General features: G+C 40.8%; 1 protein-coding gene across 44 annotated transcripts in view; it reads right to left on the reverse strand.

Annotated features, from left to right (window-relative positions):
• NRCAM (neuronal cell adhesion molecule) overlaps window positions 1-20,434 on the reverse strand; it is a 284,294-nt gene that overhangs the window by 156,765 nt on the left and 107,095 nt on the right. For all 44 annotated transcript variants that reach the window (XR_005223674.2, XR_005223675.2, XR_006291724.1 and 41 more), the window contains exon 2: window positions 14,635-14,725. The gene's annotated coding sequence lies outside the window, so the exon portion shown is untranslated. The remainder of the gene's footprint in view (window positions 1-14,634; window positions 14,726-20,434) is intronic.

A 20,434-nucleotide genomic window follows, 5' to 3' on the forward strand; every position in this document is an offset into this window, starting at 1 on the left:
TTAAATTGTAACAAAATCGGATTGTAAACATTCCCTGACAAGACAAACCTCCCTGTAACCTTTTTAGTTTGGAAATAATTGTTTTACAGAGCAAATATACTTTGTTCTTACTACAACACAGAATGTTAATCACCAATGATACAGTTTATTACTAATGTATAATGAATGAGTCTTGAAATGCTGGGTTCAGCAAAACACAGGTGAGTAAACAGCCAGTGAACTCAGACTAAGTGAAAACTTCTGGACCATAGTTGCTATAAATGACAAATATGTAATAATCCTAGGGGGATTCTGCGCCAAAAAAATAAAAATTCTGTAACAAAAAATTAAAAATTTGCATACATTTTCAAATTCTGCATATTTTATTTGTCAAAATAACACAATATAATCGCACCAGTTTCAATTATTTTTGGTCACTTATTTCAGAATACCTGTCAGCAAGTATGTATGTAACAATACAGACAAAAAAAAGATTCAGGAAATGTTTTTATTTTTACAAATAGATTCCTTACTAGGCATATTAATAGAGAACTCTGAGTAATAATTCATTTAAACTACAATACAGAAACCTATTTCCCACACCCCTCAGAAGCAGTACAAGGGCTTGTGGGAGTCGGGGTAATGGAGGAGCTGGAGGAGAGGGAAGTAATTGCTGGGAAGGAGCCTAGGTGTGAACTTGGAGGGCTACTGGGTATGGGTGGGAAAAGTATGGAACAGGTTTGGGGTTTTTTTGGGGGGGGGAGGGATTATTAGGGAGCATCCCCCATGAAGTCAGGCACATCTACCCCTGTCCCCATGAGTCCCTGCACCCCCATGTGTCCTTGCACCCCCCATCCACGTGTCCCTCCATCCCCACTCAGACAGCCACTCACCCATCCCCATGTTGCTGCTTGCAATTCACAATCAGGAACCCATCTCCTGGAGTCAGGCAGTTTAGGCACCTAAGGTGTTTCTTGTGATAATACCTTAAGCAGGCACCTAACTCCACACATAACAGCTGGTGGTAGTACCTCCACCACCCAACTCTACAACTTTTAGCCCAGTGGTTAGAGTACTCACTTGGGATGTGGGAGACCAAAGTTCAGTTCTGCCCCCCTTCAGGCAGAAGGGGAAAAAGGATTTGAACAGGGGTATTCCACTTCTCCAGTCTGTATTCTAACCACTGAGCTAGGGGATATTCCAGTGTGGGGTTCCTCAACTTCTCCTGGTGAAGCTGTTGCACTGTGGATACATAATTAGAGAGCCTCTGGTCCATAGAGAACAATTCTGTCAAGCAGTGGTTAGGGCACCCACCTGGTAGGTGAGAGACCCAGGGTCCAGTCCCCCTGATCCGATGACTTTTTAATTATTTACCCACAGTGGAATAGTTTCAACAAGAGACTAAAGGAACCCACATCCTAATAACCTATTTCTCCGTGGTCAGCCCACACTCCTTAGAGGTGGTAGACCCTTATTCAAACTCTATCTCCCCACGAGGCACAGGGGAGAAACTGAACATGGATCTCCCACAGTGCTTAATTTGTGTCACAGCTTGCTAGGGCTGAGCCCCTTTCCCTCTAGGCTTGGCAGTTCATAGGGCCGGCACCTCTGGGGTTGCTGCATCAGTTATGAATGTAATATAAATTGCTTGAGCCCTGGCATCTAATTGCTTGAGCCCCTGCACCTCTTTCATTACAAATCAAGCACTGGTCTCCCACCTCCCAGGGGAGTGCGCTAACTGTGCTAAAACTTATAAGGTCAGCACCATCACCGTGACCACCTCCAACCCCACTAGATTTTGAATAGGACCCAATTTGGTAGGCAGCCTCTAAGTATAATTACCAGATCAGGCCATACATGGGATTTAGGTTTCCCCGGCCTATCTTCTCTGGTTCATGAATTGCTCTGGAGCTTAGGTGGGAGAGAGCTACCTGGACAACTAGTGAGGCAGCAAAGCACATACTCACAGGCAGAAACTTAGGTGCCAAGGGAACTTTTACACTGAAAATGTAGGCACTGTGTGAGTTTAGGGTTTGGTGGGAGTTTTCTGAATCATAGTGAAGCCAACTCAAAGTGTGACATAGACTATATCTACACTACACAGCTTTTAGCAACATGGCTGTGTTGCAACAGCCATGCTGCTAAAAGTCATGCAGTGTAACTGCTGTTTGTCGGCTCTCCTGACGACAAAAAACGTCTACCTCCAATGAGCGGCATTTGCGTTGTTGGCAGGAGAACGCTCCAGCTGACAACGCGCTGTTCATACTGGCACTTGTCACAGCAAAACTTTTGTCTTTCAGGGGGAGAGGAGGGTATTTAACACCTCTAAAAGACAAAAGTTTTGTCATTCAATTGCCAGTGTACACATAGCTTTAGGGATCTAAACCTGAACTGTCAATTTTGTGAGCAATAGCTTTTTAAAGAAATGTCTAGTTTCACTACAAATATCAGCCCTTTACAGCCCATCTATGCTCAGTAGTTTATAATGCACAACTGACTTTTGCAGGCATAAACAATTTGGGATATAATTTGCTTAAAAGATTAATTCAAAATTAAAATTAATGTACTGTATTGTATTATTCTCCATACTATTTAGACATACAGTACTATACAAGTTTGTTAAAATGTTCCTGCTGTTAAAGGTTTAGCTATATTCTATGCGAAAGGACATCAGCTTTCAATGCTGATGGGACACACAAAATACTAAATTCTTTGTAGTCTTTAGCCTCATTATCCAAGATTACTCTATGCTATATTGCATGAACTCAAGCAGTATAAATCAGTCCAGATCATCTGAGTTTAGCATGTCTTTTCATTTATATTTGCTAACTTTTCTACAATTTCAAAACAGAAAATGTAGCCCTTGGAGAAACTGCATCCCTTTTTGCCCATTTACAAACAAAATAATAAAAAAAATAGAGACACTTGCACAAACCAGCTCATCTCTCTCTCCACCTTGAACTGCGATCCTTTGTCTTTTGTATGTTTCTATAATCCATTCCAGGGGTCTCTTTCTAACTAACCTTGTAAATTGATCTTTTGTGTAGTATAGTATCAAAAGTTTTTCTGAAATTTGGATTAATTATGATGTTCACTGATTCTCTTTTGTTTGCCACTTCAGGAAACTCATGCATGAAGTTACACGTATGCAGACTATTCTAAACAAATTCAGCATTTCCAAATCTTCTGTATTATAGGCCCAAATCTATTTACAGAGCTTCCTCTACCAAAGGTCTAGGTATTAACTATATCTAGATGTTTATGAGCCACCCAATCCCTATGGGCACTAAGGTTTTACTATGCTACAAGGACCAGCCCCTGCGGTCACAGAGGATCCATTAGGATCACTGAAATAGGATGGTGGGGGAGGGGCAGCCCTGCCTTCGGCCTGGCAGCTCAAAGAGACATTTGGATTAATTTTATATAAGAATCTGTGCCTCAGGGAGAAGAGATTCCATTGAATATATGCCTGGCCAAGACTGAGTAACAAAAAGCCTCTATTTGGATACCTGCCTGTCTCTGGGCTGCGATGCTATGGTAAAATAATCCTACCTTTTATTGTGATTGTTTTTTTTAATATGGTACTTCTGGAATTCTAGGATATAATTCACCTTAGTCGAGAAGTTTATCACCTAATTATCTTTTTTTCCTCCCAAATTTCAAGCATAACTAGAAAATATTTTACTCCAATCTCTCCCCTCTAGGCAAAATTAATCCTATGTCTAGTATACAATCTCCTGATTCTTTCAGATATTTATGATACAAAGAATTCATTCAAGCTTGCAGAAATTTCAGCAATAAAAATATCTGCCATTCATAAATTTTAGGAAATACAATAAACTAAAAAAAATGAGAGAGTGAAATGAAGAAGTAAAGAGCAATAACGCCTCTCTAGAAATGTTCCTGAATGGCAGCTCTACTTCTTTAAACAGGGATTAATATACCATATTCAATATCTTAAAAACCAAAATTGAGGGTTTTCTAAATCCATTGGCTCCCACAATAAATGCGCATTTCAAATTCTATATGAAGTGTTCCCTCCACCCTCCTGAATGTAAAGGGAGGGAGAGGAGTACGGCGGTTTTTCCTCCTGCTCTAATCCTCACTCCCACGTGTTTTGTTCCATCTGTCCTGTGTTTACAACCTCCGCTGTTGTAGACAGTCTATATCTTACGCTTCGCCCTGTGTTTCACCTTTCCTCTGTCTGGTCACCCTTTCTTTCCTGCTACCCTTCTGATCTACATCTCTTTCCCCAGTCTCTCTTCAGTTCCTATTGCTTCCCCCTCAGGCAAGGTAACAGTACTAAAATTATGCAATCAGGAGTTACCTATTGCACCTGACTGCATTCTTTTCACATATTAAGCCAGCAACGGCAAAATCCTGGCCCCACTGAAGTTAACAGCAAAAATCACTCATTTCAGTGGGAGTCAGAGGAGTAGAAAAAGCTTGAGGAGGAAAAGGTAGGAGGATGTTTGTTACAGGAAAAGAAAAAGAAGTCAAAATATAGAGGCTATCTGGGATTTAAGTAGTACGGTGTTTTTACTAATATTGATTTAAATATCTTTACACATCAAGTCAAGCAAGTTTGTCAGATGCTGTGGCTGTGATTCGGCATAAGCAGACAGTTAATCAGGTGCTCAACTTTAAATCTGTCTTTAAGTCCCACTGATGTAGGGTAAAAACATGTTTACAACTCCAAGGGCTTTTCCCGTCCTTTCTGCCCCTTCATAGGTTGGATGCTGCAGGAAGGGAGGAGCGTGGGGGGAGGAGCAGAGGCACTATCTTGTCTCCAGGGAAAACATGGGGAGAGGTGGCAGTGGAGCAGCCTGGCTCTTTGCTCTCTCCCCCGCACCTGTGAGAACAGCTTTGGGTTGCTGCAGTGAGAGGGAGGGAGCTCCGCCTACAGCAGCTCTGATTGATTATTCTGTCCCAGGAGGTGTGCAAGTGGGGCATGCAGCCAATCTGAAGGCTCAAATTTGTTCCAGGCCTGGAGCGTTTGCATCACCAGGAAACTGGTGCTAGCTCCAGCAAAACTCCTGTCACTCACAAAAAAACACAAGAAATGACAACACTGCCGTTCCCAGCTCAGCAAGGATTAAAAGTTGTTCCCTTCTACTAAATATTTGTTGGTCCCTATAAGACAGGAGATTGACAAGTCCCAGTTCCTGCTCCCATGTCACACAACCATCACTATGCTTAGCACTATAAGTTCTTCAGAGCAGGGACTGTCTCTTTGTATTTGTACAACAGAGCCCTGATCTTGGATGGGACCTCTAATGAGAGCTCCTGCCAGAGAAGCCAAAATCGCATCACTCACAATAATTTTGGGAGAGATGTCAATGCTGTAACTATGCACACCTAGTGGGGGAGTGCATAGGGGGTTCAAAAATCTGCAGACAGATCAAAAAACACTATTTAAACTTCAAAAAATAATTTCAAGATTTTTTGCACCACTTACATGATGCGGGGTTAACTCACGATTTTTGAATGTTTGGGTTGGCAGAACTGTGGCATAAAATTGTGTTAAGTCTAATTCACTGCCTATCACCTATGAAAACTGTATCAGCCATTCCACTGAGGGTAAAATATATTCCTTTTATTCCTCCTTCAGCATCAACCATCTTGAAGAAATGTGTTACAACAGAGCTACCAAGCAAGCAGCTGAAGGACACGGTCCAGTGAATTTAATTTATTTTTACAGTTTCTGAACCCTGTGCTTTCATGCTTCCATGCAGTTAAGGTAAAAAAAAAGCCAATCAATCCAAAATCCCTCACACACACTCAAGTGGTCCCAAGATCTGAAGTCAGTTTCTGCTCATTAGAATCAGTCATGCTTTGCTCATTAGAATGTCACTACCCAAGATTCTCAAATAAATCAGGTTTCAGAGTAACAGCCGTGTTAGTCTGTATTCGCAAAAAGAAAAGGAGTACTTGTGGCACCTTAGAGACTAACTAATTTATTTATTGATGCATCCGATGAAGTGAGCTGTAGCTCACGAAAGCTCATGCTCAAATAAATTAGTTAGTCTCTAAGGTGCCACAAGTACTCCTTTTCTTTTTTCAAATAAATCAGAACCTGCAAGTACTTTTATTGAAAAAAATATTTTAATTTCAGATACATCTTTCCCTGTAATATATTTTATTATTTAATAAATGAAAGTTTTATGAAGTCTATACCTTCAAGTCAGTGGCACTGCTATGGGTACCCGCATAGCCCCACAGTATGCCAACATTTTTATGGCTGACTTAGAACAACGCTTCCTCAGCTCTTGACCCCTAACGCCCCTGTCATAAATATAAAGGGAAGGCTAACCACCTTTAAATCCCTCCTGGCCAGAGGAAAAACCCTTTCACCTGTAAAGGGTTAAGAAGCTAAGATAACCTCGCTGGCACCTGACCAAAATGACCAATGAGGAGACAAGATACTTTCAAAGCTGGAGCAGGGGAGAAACAAAGGGTTTCTGTCTGTGTGATGCTTTTGCCGGGACCAGAGCACGAATGCAGGTCAGAATTCCTGTAAAGAGTTAGTAAGCAATCTAGTTAGATATGCGTTAGATTCTGTTTTGTTTAAATGGCTTCTCAAATAAGTTGTGCTGAATGGAATGTATATTCCTGTTTTTGTGTCTTTTTGTAACTTAAGGTTTTGCCTAGAGGGATTCTCTATGTTTTGAATCTGATTACCCTGTGAGGTATTTACCATCCTGATTTCACAGAGGTGATTCTTTTACTTTTTCTTTAATTAAAATTCTTCTTTTAAGAACCTGATTGCTTTTCATTGTTCTTAAGATCCAAGGGTTTGGGTCTGTGTTCACCTATGCAAATTGGCGAGGGTTTTTATCAAGCCTTCCCCAGGAAAGGGGGTGTAGTGCTTGGGGGGATTTGGGGGGGGGGGAAGACATTTCCAAGTGGGCACTTCCCCTGTTCTTTGTGTAACACTTTGGTGGTGGCAGCTTTTAACCTAAGCTGGTAAAAATAAGCTTAGGGGGTCTTTCATGCAGGTCCCCACATCTGTAGCCTAGAGTTCAGAGTTGGGAAGGAACTTTGACAGTCCCTACTCTACTTGAGCTACATTGATGACTTCTTCATCATCTGGACTCACGGAAAAGAAGCCCTTGAGGAATTCCACCATGATTTCAACAATGTCCATCCCACCATCAACCTCAGCCTGGACCAGTCCACACAAGAGATCCACTTCCTGGACACTACAGTGCTAATAAGCGCTGGTCACATAAACACCACCCTATACTGGAAACCTACTGACTGCTGTACTTACCTACATGCCTCCAGCTTTCATCCAGACTACACCACACGATCCTTTGTCTACAGCCAAGTTCTAAGATACAACCGCATTTGCTCCAACCCCTCAGACAGAGACAAACACCTACAAGATCTCTATCAAGCGTTCTTACACTACAATACCCACCTGCTGAAGTGAAGAAACAGATTGACACAGCCAGAAGAGTACCCAGAAGTCACCTACTACAGGAAAGGCCCAACAAAGAAAGTAACAGAAGGCCACTAGCCATCACCTTCAGCCCCCAACTAAAACCTACCCAGCACATCATCAAGGATCTACAACCTATCCTGAAGGACGACCCATCACTCTCACAGATCTTGGGAGACAAGCCAGTTCTCGCTTACAGACAGCCCCCCCAACCTGAAGCAAATACTCACCAGCAACCACACACCACACAACAACACTAAACCAGGAACCTATCCTTGCAACAAAGCCTGTTGCCAACTCTGTCCACATATCTGTTCAAGGGACACCATCATAGGTCCTAACCACATCAGCCACACTATCAGAGACTCATTAATCTGCACATCTACCAATATGATATATGCCATCACGTGCCAGCAATGCCCCTGTGCCATGTATATTGGCCAAACCGGACAGTCTCTACACAAAAGAATAAATAGACTCAAATCAGACGTCAAGAATTATAACATTCAAAATCCCAGTCGGAGAACACTTCAACCTTCCTGGACACTCAGTTACAGACCTAAAAGTCTCAATTATTAAACAAAAAAACTTCAAAAACCGACTCCAAAGAGAAACTGCAGAACTGGAATTAATTTTCAAACTGGACACCATTAAATTAGGCTTGAATAAGACTGGGAGTGGATGAGTCATTAAACAAACTAAAAACTATTTCCCCATGCTAATTTTCCCCCTACTGTTACTCACACCTTCTTGTCAACTGTTTGAAATGGGCCATCCTGATTATCACTGAAGTTTTTTTTCTCCTGTTGATAATAGCCCACCTTAATTGATTAGTCTCGTTAGAGTTGGTATGGCAACCTCCATTTTTTCATGTTCTCTGTGTGTGTGTGTGTATATATCTATCTATATATATATCTTCCTACTGTATTTTCCACTGCATGCATCTGATGAAGTGGGCTTTAGCCCACGAAAGCTTATGCTCAAATAAATTTGTTAGTCTCTAAGGTGCCACAAGTACTCCTCATTCTATAAACTTTTGCTTTCACAAAGGATAAATTGGCAGCTCAGATTCTTTTTTTTTCTTTAAAAAAAAACATCATTCCTCAGTCAATTTCTCTCATTTTTCAAAATGCCGACAGTTCCTTAGTGAGATTTTTTGTGATTCATAAAGCATCATTTCACCATCTTTTTTGCTGAACTTTAAGAACTACTATACTTTTCACTACTACAGAAGTGTTGAAAAATGCATACACAACTTTTAAAAGAGGATTTTTGTTGTCAAGTTTTTGAAAATTAGCTAGAGGGTTTGTCATGAGCCAGTTTTGTTAGAATAGGAAACCATTTTCAATTTCTTTTTAAAGGAATACTATTGATTTGAAAATCACATTTCTATTTGTACCTACTATTGTACCTACAAGTAAGCCATTAAGATTTCTATTAACTAAATAGATTAGAGAAATATTTTTCCCTCTCTTATTTTAGTTTGTTTGCTTTGTGGTTTTGTCACCACTCTGTGTTTAGTTAGTTTTACTGTTTTGCTGATGGTACATGAACTTTCTAGGCCCTGAAAGTAGGTGTTTACCAGTAATAGTAGCAGCACAGCTGAAAATGAAAATGGGCAACAGCAGCAAACATCATTATGCAAAAAGAGAAAGGGGGCTGGGAAAAGGTCTGACTATATGCTCATTTTAGACCCACTCAAAAGACCCTTCTAAATATAAATAAGGGAGTATAAAATCCTATTTAACAATTTTTAAAGGATTATTTTAAATGCTTATTATTTTAAATGGCTCCTATTTAAAAGGTGCTCTTCCAGACAAATGCATTTTTACAATTAGCCAATTGAAAAAAAAAAACAACTGTGTCCCTTTAAATAAATGCTGAATGGAGAAACATTTCCTTCACAGAGGCAGACGGACACTGCCAGCAGGATTCAGTGTGACAGAAAAAGTGGGCGTATGTCTGGGTGAGACACTCTTTGAAGATGCAGATTAGGACAGACCAGCTAGAGGAAAAGGCCACAAGGCAGGCTGCCATGGCTGACTGATGAGGGAAAAGGGCTAAACTCTGATCCCCCTACCTTCTCCATTGCCTGTGATTGGATCCCACTGCATACAGTCAAGCTGTTTAAAGCTTATAGGGTGGTTTTGTCTTGCAGCTCCACTGAAATCAATTCCCACCTCTCCCATGTACATAGTGATGCCCAAGGTTCTATTTCTTGATGTCTAGCCATTACTAGTGCCATGTGTCTCTGTACCTAATAGGCAGCTTCAGTGCTGCATCTATTGTAGCTTTGTTTACACTGATCAAACCATCTCATTGTGTAGTCATGTCATCATATACCTATGTCACAGAATCATAGAACTGGAAGGGACCTCAAGAAGTCATCTAGTCCAGTCCCCTGCACTAGGCAGGACTAAGTATTATCTAGACCATCCCTGACAGGTATTTGTGCATCCTACTCTTAAAAATCCCCAATGATGGAGATTCCACAGCCTCCTTAGGCAATTTATTCCAGTGCTTAACCACTCGGACAGTTAGGAAGTTTTTCCTAATGTCTAACCTAAACTGCCCTTGCTGCAATTTAAGTCCATTGCTTCTTGTCCTATCCTCAGAGGTTAAGAAGAACAATTTCTCTCCCTCCTCCTTGTAACAACCTTTTATGTACTTGAAAACTGTTATCATGTCCCCTCTCAGTCTTCTCTTCTCCAGACTAAACAAACCCAATTTTTTCAATCTTCCCTCATACGTCATGTTTTCTAGACCTTTAATCATTATGTTTGCTTTTTTTGCAACAGCATTACACTGTTGACTCATGTTTAGCTTGTGATCCACTATGACCCCCAATCTCTTTCTGTAGTACTCCTACCTGGGCAGTCATTTCCCATTTTGTATGTGTGCAACTGATTGTTCCTTCCTAAGTGGAGAACTTTGCATTTGTCCTTATTAAATTTCATCCTATTTACTTCAGACCATTTCTCCAGTTTGTCCAGATCGTTTTGAATTTTAATCCTATCCTCCAAAGCACTTACAAATCCTCCCAGCTTTGTATCGTCCGCAAACTTTACATAAGTGTACTCTCAAAGCCACTATCTAAATCATTAATGAAGATATTGAACAGAATCGGACCCAGAACCGATCCCTGCAGGACCCCACTCGTTATGCCCTTCCAGCATGACTGTGAAACACTGATAACTACTCTCTGGGAACGATTTTCCAACCAGTTATGCACCCACCTTATAGTAGCTCCATCTAGGTTGTAATTCCCTAGTTCAGGGATCAGCAACCTTTGGCACGCAGCCCATCCGGGAAATCCGCTGGCGGGCCAGGACAGTTTGTTTACCTGCAGCGTCCGCAGGTTCGGCCGATCGCAGTTCCCACTGGCCGCAGTTCACCATTCCAGGCCAATGGGGGCTGAGGGAAGTGGCAGCCAGCCCATCCCTCGGCCCATGCCGCTTTCCACAGCCCACATTGGCTTGGAACGGCAAACCAGGGCCAGTGGGAGCTGCAATCGGCCGAACCTGCGGATGCTGCAGGTAAACAAACCGGCCCGGCCCACCAGCGGATTTCTCTGATGGGCTGCGTGCCAAAGGTTGCTGATCCCTGCCCTAGTTTGTTCATGAGAAGGTCATGCAAGACAGTATCCAAAGCCTTATTAAAGTCAAGATATACCGCATCTATCGCTTCCCCCTCTATCCACAAGGCTTGTTACCCTGTCAAAGAAACCTATCAGGTTGGTTTGACATGATTTGTTCTTGACAAATCCATGCTGACTGTTATTTATCACCTCGTTATCTTCTAGGTGTTTGCAAATTGATTGCTTAATTATTTTCTCTTAATATCTTTCCAGGTACAGAAGTTAAGCTGACTGGTCTGTAATTCCCCAGGTTATCTTTATTTCCCTTTTTATAGACGGGAACTATATTTGCCCTTTTCCAGTCTTCTGGAATGTCTCCCGTCTTCCATGACTTTTCAAAGATAATTGCTAATGAGTCCGATATCTCCTCAGTCAGCTCTTTGAGTATTCTAGGATGCATTTCATCAGGCCCTGGTGATTTGAAGAAATCTAACTTGTCTAAGTAATTTTTGACCTGTTCTTCCCCTATTTTAGACTCTGTTCCTACCTCATTTTCACTGGCATTCACTATGTTAGAAGTCCAATCACTACCAATCTTCTTGGTGAAAACCGAAACAAAGAAGTCATTAAGCATCTCTGCCATTTCCACATATTCTGTTATTGTTTTTCCACCCTCATTGAGTAATGGGCCTACTCTGTCCTTGGTCTTCCTCTTGCTTCTAATGTATTTGTAGAATGCTTTCTTGTTTCCTTTTATGTCCCTAGCTACTTTGATCACGTTTTGTGCCTTGGCTTTTCTAATTTTGTTCCTACATACTTGTGTTATTTGTTTATATTCATCCTTTGTAATTTGACCGAGTTTCCACTTTTTGTAGGACTCTTTTTTGAGTTTTAGATCATTGAAGATCTCCTGGTTAAGCCAGGGTGGTCTCTTGCCCTACTTCCTATCTTTCCTGCGCAGTGGGATAGTTTGCTTTTGTGCCCTTAATAATGTCTCTTTGAAAAACTGCCAATTGTCTTCAATTGTTTTTCCCCTTAGACTTGCTTCTCATGAGATTTTACCTACCAACTCCCTGAGTTTGCTAAAGTCTGCCTTCTTGAAATCCATTGTCTTTATTATGCTGTTCTCCCTCCTACCATTCCTCAGAATCATGAACTCTACCATTTCATGATCACTTTCACCCAAGGTGCCTTCCACTTTCAAATTCTCAACCAGTTCCTCCCTATTTGTCAAAATCAAATCTAGAACAGCCTACCCCCAGTAGCTTTTTTCACCTTCTGAAATAATAAATAGTCTCCAATACATTCCAAGAACTTGTTGGATAATCTGTGCCCTGCTATGTTATTTTCCCAACATCTGTCTGGGTAGTTGAAGTCCCCCATCACCACCAAGTCCTGTGATTTGGATGATTTTGTTAGTTGTTTAAAAAAAGCCTCATCCACCTCTTCTTCCTGGTTTGGTGGTCTGTAGTAGACCCTACCATGACATCACCCTTGTTTTTTACCCCTTTTATCCTTGCCCAGAGACTTTCAACAAGTCTGTGGCAGGTCTTCACTACCCACCGGATAGGGAACTCCAGCTCACGAGAGGCGGAAGCGGAGTCGACAGGGGAGCGGCAGTGGTCGACTCGCCGCCATCCTCATGGCCAGGTAAGTCGACCTAAGATACACTGACTTCAGCTATGCTATTTGCATAGCTGAAGTTGCATACCTTAGGTCGACCCCCCCCCCCACCTAGTGTAGACCAGGGCTGTCTCTTATTTCTATGTCAACCTCAGTCCAAGTGTATACATTTTTAATACATAAGACAACACCTCCTCCCTTTTTGCCCTGCCTGTCCTTCCTAAGTAAGCTGTATCCTTCTATACCAATATTCCAGTCATGCGTATTATCCCACCAAGTCTCTGTGATGCCAACTATGTCATGTGTATTTACTAGCATTTCGAGTTCTTCCTGCTTATTCCCCATACTTCTTGCATTAGTATACAGACATCTAAGATACTGATTTGATTCCCATGCCCACCAGTTCTGTCTTGTCTCTCCCTTATTTCTGCTGTAACAGCCCATGCTCCCCCCAGATTCTGCCCTTCTCCCAGGTCTTCATGCTACTATGCATTTTACAGTCACAAGTCCGAGTGTAAGGTACTGGTCCCTGCCAAAAGAAGATAATGCATCATCCCTCTCTATCTAAGTTGTTTCTAAGGAGCATCAAGATTTAAGAGCTCAAACTGTAGAAGCAACTAGCAAGGCACAGGGAGAGTAAGAGTCACAGAGGAAGGCCAGACCACCTCACTGCTGGGGAGCAGGCACCTGTCCATGAGCCAATTCAACATTCAAATGGCTGTCAGCTTAGGTATGGCTGGCTGTCACTCAGCCATATGGTCCCAGGGAATCTGCTGCATGGCAACACTGCCCAGCAAGAGAACAGGGTCTCAACTGGGCAGCAAGGGCACTGTGACAGGAACTCAAGACCCTAGTGAATCAAAGCAGCCTTCAGCAAAGCCAGAGGACCTGAAGACTTCCTAGAGAACATTTGGTTACCACCCAAATGAGCTTTTGAGCATCTTTAATAGTGTTTTTTTCAGACAGCAATCTAGCTTCAAAAAATGATGGTAACAGTTGACTTTTATGGAACTGCATTTAGTTCATGAATGACTTGGTACCATTTTAGACAAGATTCTTGAACTGTACAAAATAAAACCTTTAGAGAGAAAAGATGCAGTGAATGCTGACTCTTAGGAACAGCAGCACCATTTGGCTCACGTCAATGTTTTTTGTTACCTATCACTTTCTTTTCCTTGTTTTAAGTCTACTGTACAGTTCATCAAGTTGGGAAAAAATCTGAAACACACAAATCAGAGCGAAATGTCTGTACAGCCACCCACGCCTATGAACTGCACAACATAGATAGCATCTGTTCTGATGGACACTACTGTATTCAAGATCCCAAAATAAGAGTTTTCTTTCACAAAAGTCATATATTAAAACACAGATGTCTATTCAGCAGCCACTGCTGAATTCTAGCAATGCTATCTCTTCTTAGTGGTGAAAGGCCTGTGCAGAGCAAATACAAAAAGAACAGAAAGCAGAATCAAAGTAACTTCAAAACTTCCAAAACAGGCTTTTTACTCTTGTGACCGAAACTGTGGGACTGAAGAACCCGTGAGTGGATGGCTCCATAACAAAAACTGTAAGGGAGTATGGAAGAGGGGGGAAAAAATTGTATTTACTCGCATAATAAGAATCTTCGAACTTCAATATCTTCAGAGGAGCATTTGTTTCCTGGTATGACTTGTTCTGAAGTTTGTTCCCTGTTTTGCCCAGCTACGAACATCATCATTTATTAAGTGTAATTTCTTAAACATGAGATGCCATGGGACACTGTTTGTCTGCTTTTCTTTTTTAATACATTTGATCTGAGCTCTTTAACAACTAGAAAAACTTACATTTTTTAGTTTCTACTCATCACAAACTGTTTATGCCAAGCTTGAAAATGCAACTTAATACAGAATGTGATGTATCATTTTATGAACACAACACAATCATGGTATCTTATGCCATGAGATCCGATTTCACCTAGTGTTAATTGGTAAAAGAAGATAAATGTTTAGGAAGAAAATAAAAACTGTCCTACCTTTGTACAAATACTTTCAGAGCACAATGATCTGTCTCTCTGTTTTTCTTTCCTTCTTATCTCTTGGGACTTCTTTATGTTACTGCTTGGTCTGGAAAAAAAATTGGAGAACGAGACATTTAAATAGGTATATATCCCTTCTCATTGAATCATGTTAAATAGTAACCTTCTACAAAATAGAAATTAAAATTGTAGTACAGAAGTAGATAGACCTGTCAGAGATACGTCTTGACATACCTGCCACAATAAGTTCAATGTAGGTGGATTGAAATTATATTCAAAACTGTGTTTTAGTAAGGACTGAATTAATAATATTTCTGTTGATTTTCTCTTCCCCTTCATACAGGAGCACTGAGTCCCAATGGTCACTTGCAACTACTTGGGGCAGAAGTGCACCCTCTACGTCCCAGGTGAGGGTTTAGCCTGCAAGAGGTAGAGACTGCTTCATCAGCAATATAAAGCAGCTACTTGTTAGAGCTTCAATAGCCTCCCTACAGCCCTGTGATTTCTTGTATTACTGGCTCATTATGAATGGGAGAAAGATTTGAGATGAGAGAAGGGAATGTGGGTTGGGAGAGGGCCTTGAAAGGGAAACTGTGGTCAACACGTGAAGTGGAGGGAAGAGGAGAGTTGCATGGTGGAATGAGGATGAGGCTGGTTGAAGGTAAGGCGGCACTTTATCTATGATGAGCAATGTAATGTGTTTAAAAAAACAGTGGCTCTGCAGCAAGGGTTCAGGAATCAGGTTCTGCTATAAAGAGATAATAAATAATAAAGAAAATAAAGAAAAATCAGGCAAAATTTAAGGTCTTGGCAGGAAAATGACTGATCTAAAAGCACTGAAGAGGGAAATGTGTTGATATACATATTGTGAGACCAATAAGACATGTATACATGTTACCTGAATAACCATGTGATCTTATCATCACCTGCATATACGCCTTCTATTTCCCCCCCACATCAAACCTATACCCAGGTGTTTGTTCCTTTCTCTTGTGTCACGACTACAGTTAGGTTGTAAGCGTTTCAGGACAGGGACTGTGTCTGTTTTACTACCTTGTAAAGCAAACAGCAAACTTTAGGAACTATATAAATAACAACAACAATGTATCAACTCTGTACCTTAACACCAAAATAACTTTATTCCTTTTTGTTTTGTTCTTTTTTTACATTCTGGCATTTTGGGGTAGCAGACAGCATTTTGACGTAAAGAAATAAAAAAATTCTTCTTTACTTTCAAAATATCTGTAATAAAGAAAGACTAACATCTGCACTGAAAGCTCTGATACACACAACGCTATAGTTACATAATTTAAAAAAGTCAGGAATTCAACTATTTATACATAATTTCCTAGATATCCCAGATACTGGAGGGGAGAGGGAAGTACAGCTGTCCTTTAGTAATACAGTGCATTAGTAAAATGCTTCAATAAATGGAGTTTTGGAGAGGGAAAAATGTCTGCATAGAATTGCAAAGCATTTTCCAGATTAAAACCTTTTCTTTACTTAGTGAAGCATGTAAAATACAGAGAAAACTTTCTAAAAAGCTTAATCTCACTAATGATACTGTCTCAAAGACTTCAATGAGTAGATCAAAAACCTCATAATTACATCTGTTCTCTGAGAGTTACTTTTTGGCTCAATAGTGAAAACTTGAAGCAATGCTATGTGGATTGTGATTAGGCATGAGGGCACAGGGGGGAGAATTGGTTTTTTTTCAAATCACATTCAATTATTCCGAATGTTTCAACTAGAATTATTCACCCATTTCTCCCCATAATTTAAGCCCATTTCCTCCTCCCTCCAATGACAATCCAAATTGAAAAACAAACTTTTTTAAAGTTAAAGAGATGCTTATACTATGTCTTAGGGCTAGAACAACTTTCTAAAAGTTACACTGGCAAAAATGGGTCACACACACACACACACACACACACGATTCCGTAATGAGATCCAACTCCTTTGTGCCACTTCGGAAGTGCAGATGGGCTGGACAGTAGATGCAACTGGCCAGCAGAGAACTCGCTTGTTAGAAGGAAAGTTCTTGCTGATAAAAGTGTATTGTTTCTCAACCTCTCCCAACATAGGAGGCAGGAGGGGGCATGTCACCGGTAAGCAGGATGTGGAGCAGCTGTGTTAGAGCTCTGTGCTTCCATGCCTGTGCTCTACAGGTGTTTACAGTGACCCTTCATCAGTGGAATATAGAGCTGTTACCTCTTGTCAGGACCCCGGCTGGCCCAAAGAATGAGGAGGCTGTAATCAGCACCCTGATGGTCTCCCCAGCCTGTCCTGTTGAGCGCTCAGTCACAGGAGTAAAGCAAGCCCAGTTCAGTATTTTTTTAATTCAGTTACTTCTTTCTGATCCTTTTTCCACAGTCTCTGTATCAGTTTTTCACTCCACCTGCTCGTCAAAATTTTAAACCTATAATTTACTGCAGAACTTCGATTTTATGAACAGCAATCTTATGAATAACAAGTTTCATGAATTTTTCCCAATTTGGGGGGGAGAGGGAAATCACATAAGGAAAGTGATGTCGATGAAGAACAAGATAACATCACTTCACATTCCAATGAGCTCAGTGCATTGGAAATCACTGCGCAGTGGGTCTGAAAGTCAAGAAGAAAGTGAACAATGCACCATGCTGCAATGTATGCACTGTACCAACTGTAATTCTGAGATGTTTAATTTTATGAACGTCTCTGTTTTATGCACTCCTCAATCCCCAACTAGTTCATAAAGTAGAGGTGCTACTGTGACCAGATTTGTTTTCTTTCTGCTGTTTTTCTAGTGTCTCTTCACTAGAAATCAAACCAAATACAAGCTGAGTTGACCTTTCAAATCTATTATGTTTGAAACGGTGAGAAATGAGCTTACGTGCCTCTCACTGTGAGTGCAGTGAGTTCTGAAATGTGACTTTACAGATTGCAGACACAACTGGGCTTGCAACTATGAGCAGTCCCACTTGCCAGGCCTATTCCCGGCAATGTCTGCAAGATCAGGCCATGTGTCACAGTACAATACAATATCATTAATATAATTAAATGATACAATTAATATAATTAAAATTACAATATCAATTTTTTATTTCCTTTCTAGAGAGGTTATTACAGATGTATAACTTACTGCATCTCATTGCATTTCTGATTACAAATGAGGAGACTAAAACAGAAGAGACTTTTAAAAAGTTAAAACTATGCACAACTCCTTTCAGTGACTTAGTTCATTTGTTTTAGTTTCATTCAATTTGATACCATTGGTCACACATGATAATTCATCTACATTTCTTTCACCTCCTGTTTAAGTCCATTTTGCTGTTACACTGTTCTGTGACCTGACAACCTTAATTTATTTCTCAGCACTAGCCTAGAGGTGTTTTACTTTGCTCACAGCTATGTAACCATTTGACATGTTCTTTAAACTGAATTTGTGGTCCCTTCATAGTCAAAAACCAGAGAGAGAAAGCAAGTCTAGTAACTCTGGAAGACTGATATGTGTCTTTAGTTTCACGGTTACAGACAGCCTTCCATTTCGATGCCATGTTCAAAAAACCCAAATGTTCATATATTTCAGCTGGACCACTTACAACAGAGAGGATCTAATTTTCCAAAGTCAACTTCCAGACTTGCACTCAAATGTTGCATGCACATAGCTCCCAATCTAGCAATGCACTGAAGCATGTGAAGTCAATGGGACTGTTTCTGTGCTTGGAGTTATACAGGTGCTTAAGTGCTTTGCTGAATCTGGACCATATAGACACTGATGTAAATGAATGTTCATTTTGTGCGTGCCAAACACGTGCAGCTTCACTGACCAGTTTTAAGGCTTTTTTTCTTAATCTTGCCCAAACGATTTCTGTTTTCCCACATGATGACCTTTTAAACTAAATATGGTCTACAGCCTTGTATGCATTGTAATCCATTTTAATTCATTTCAGTTTTTCCCATTTAATTGTGAGAAAAGAAACAGGAATGAAACAAGAGCATACTCAAACTGCTGAATTTCTGAACTGATGTGGGTAAAGGTCAAAGTGTCAACCCTTTGGTTAGGTCAGTATTAACTTCCATCTACTTTGAAGATCAACTGTTTGCAATGAGGCTTCTAGAACCCTTCTAATGAACTCACTTATAATTCATAACAAGAATTAGCCCTTTACTGTGTAGTTATTTATTTTTTCCTTAATAGTCTCTTATAAGAGAGCTAATCAAAAGCTTGAAGATCCAAGTAAATTATGCAATGGGATCAGCTTTGAAACATCTACAGACCAATACTTGATTAAACCCACATTAAAAAGAATAAGAGTTGTCAGTATTAAGGATGTTAGTGACATGGGGAGACATCCTCACCCCACTGAAGTCAATGGTGAAACTCCCAGTGATTTCAGAGGGGCCAGGATTACACCCTAGAGGTTTAAACATGTAAATTAAAACCTGATTCTTGGTTTTGAAATTCTATGGAGCAATTGAAGCGTAGATGAAAAATTGAGTAAGGGTGGGTGATGGCATTTATTAAAAAGCTCAGAAGAAGACTTTCAAATATGTAATATACAACTAGATTGTTTTGTAAGAAATAATATGATTACAGAAATGCTGCTTTATAATATATTACAGCAAGGGCTTAAATTCAGCTGGAGCTGTCTGGAGCACCCCATCAGTTTCTTCTTACCAACCCTCGGAGAGAGGGGACAGTGGGCAGGTCTTGGAAAAGACATGTGCAACACATCTCAAAGAACAATAGTTACAGAGAGATTAGTAACCGTTCTTTCTTCTTTGAGTGCTTGCACATGTCCTTTCCAATGTAGATGACTCACAAGCAGTTACACAGAAGGTGAGCTCGGCATTCAAGGACAAGCTGACTGCAACACTGCATGGCCGACGTTGGCATCGTCTCTGGCTTGTTAGGTAATGGCATACTGTGCTAAGAATGTGTGCTAAGAATGTCTCCTTACACCCCCCTCCCCCGCCCCTCAGACGTTCTTGTTAAACCCTGGATTTGTGCTGGAAATGGCCCACCTTGATTATCATACACATTGTAAGGAGAGTGACCACTTTAGATAAGCTATTACCAGCAGGAGAGTGGGGTGGGGGGAGAGAAAACCTTTTGTAGTGATAAACACCCATTTTTTCATGGTTTGTGTGTATAAAAACATCTTCTGTATTTTCCACAGTATGCATCCGATGAAGTGAGCTGTAGCTCACGAAAGCTTATGCTCAAATAAATTGGTCAGTCTCTAAGGTGCCACAAGTACTCCTTTTCTTTTTGCGAATACAGACTAACACGGCTGTTACTCTGAAACCTATGATTCACCAGTCAGCACCATGAAGCAGAAAGAAGGACCTGGAGAGGGATTGGTCTGCACCACCCCTTATACCTTCAGTATGGAACATGAAGAGAACAACTATGTGGGTGCGGACTAATGGACACTACTTGCTAGAAATCTCCAGTCTCAGCTCCATGGAGCATATGCATACCCACAGTGGAATTACACATAGGGACCAGTACTAGAAGAAGAACTGCCACATCCGATCAGACTGTCTAGTTCAGTATCATGTCTCTGTCAGTGCCAACACCAGATGCTTCTGAAGAAGGCAAAAGAAAAGTACCTGGCAAGTATGTGGGCAATTCAATGTACAAAGGCGGTAATTCTACAAACACATATGCAAGTGCATATAGTTACTAATGCACATAGTCCTAATGACTTCAGTAAGACTATTCAAATACCTAAGGGTTTACAAGATTGGGCCCTACACCTGCCACTATTGGTGAAATTATTGCGTTACACCTTTTAAAAAAAAAAAAGCA

Source organism: Chelonia mydas, chromosome 1, assembly GCF_015237465.2.
Source record: "Chelonia mydas isolate rCheMyd1 chromosome 1, rCheMyd1.pri.v2, whole genome shotgun sequence".
Classification (NCBI taxonomy): Eukaryota; Metazoa; Chordata; order Testudines; family Cheloniidae; genus Chelonia; species Chelonia mydas.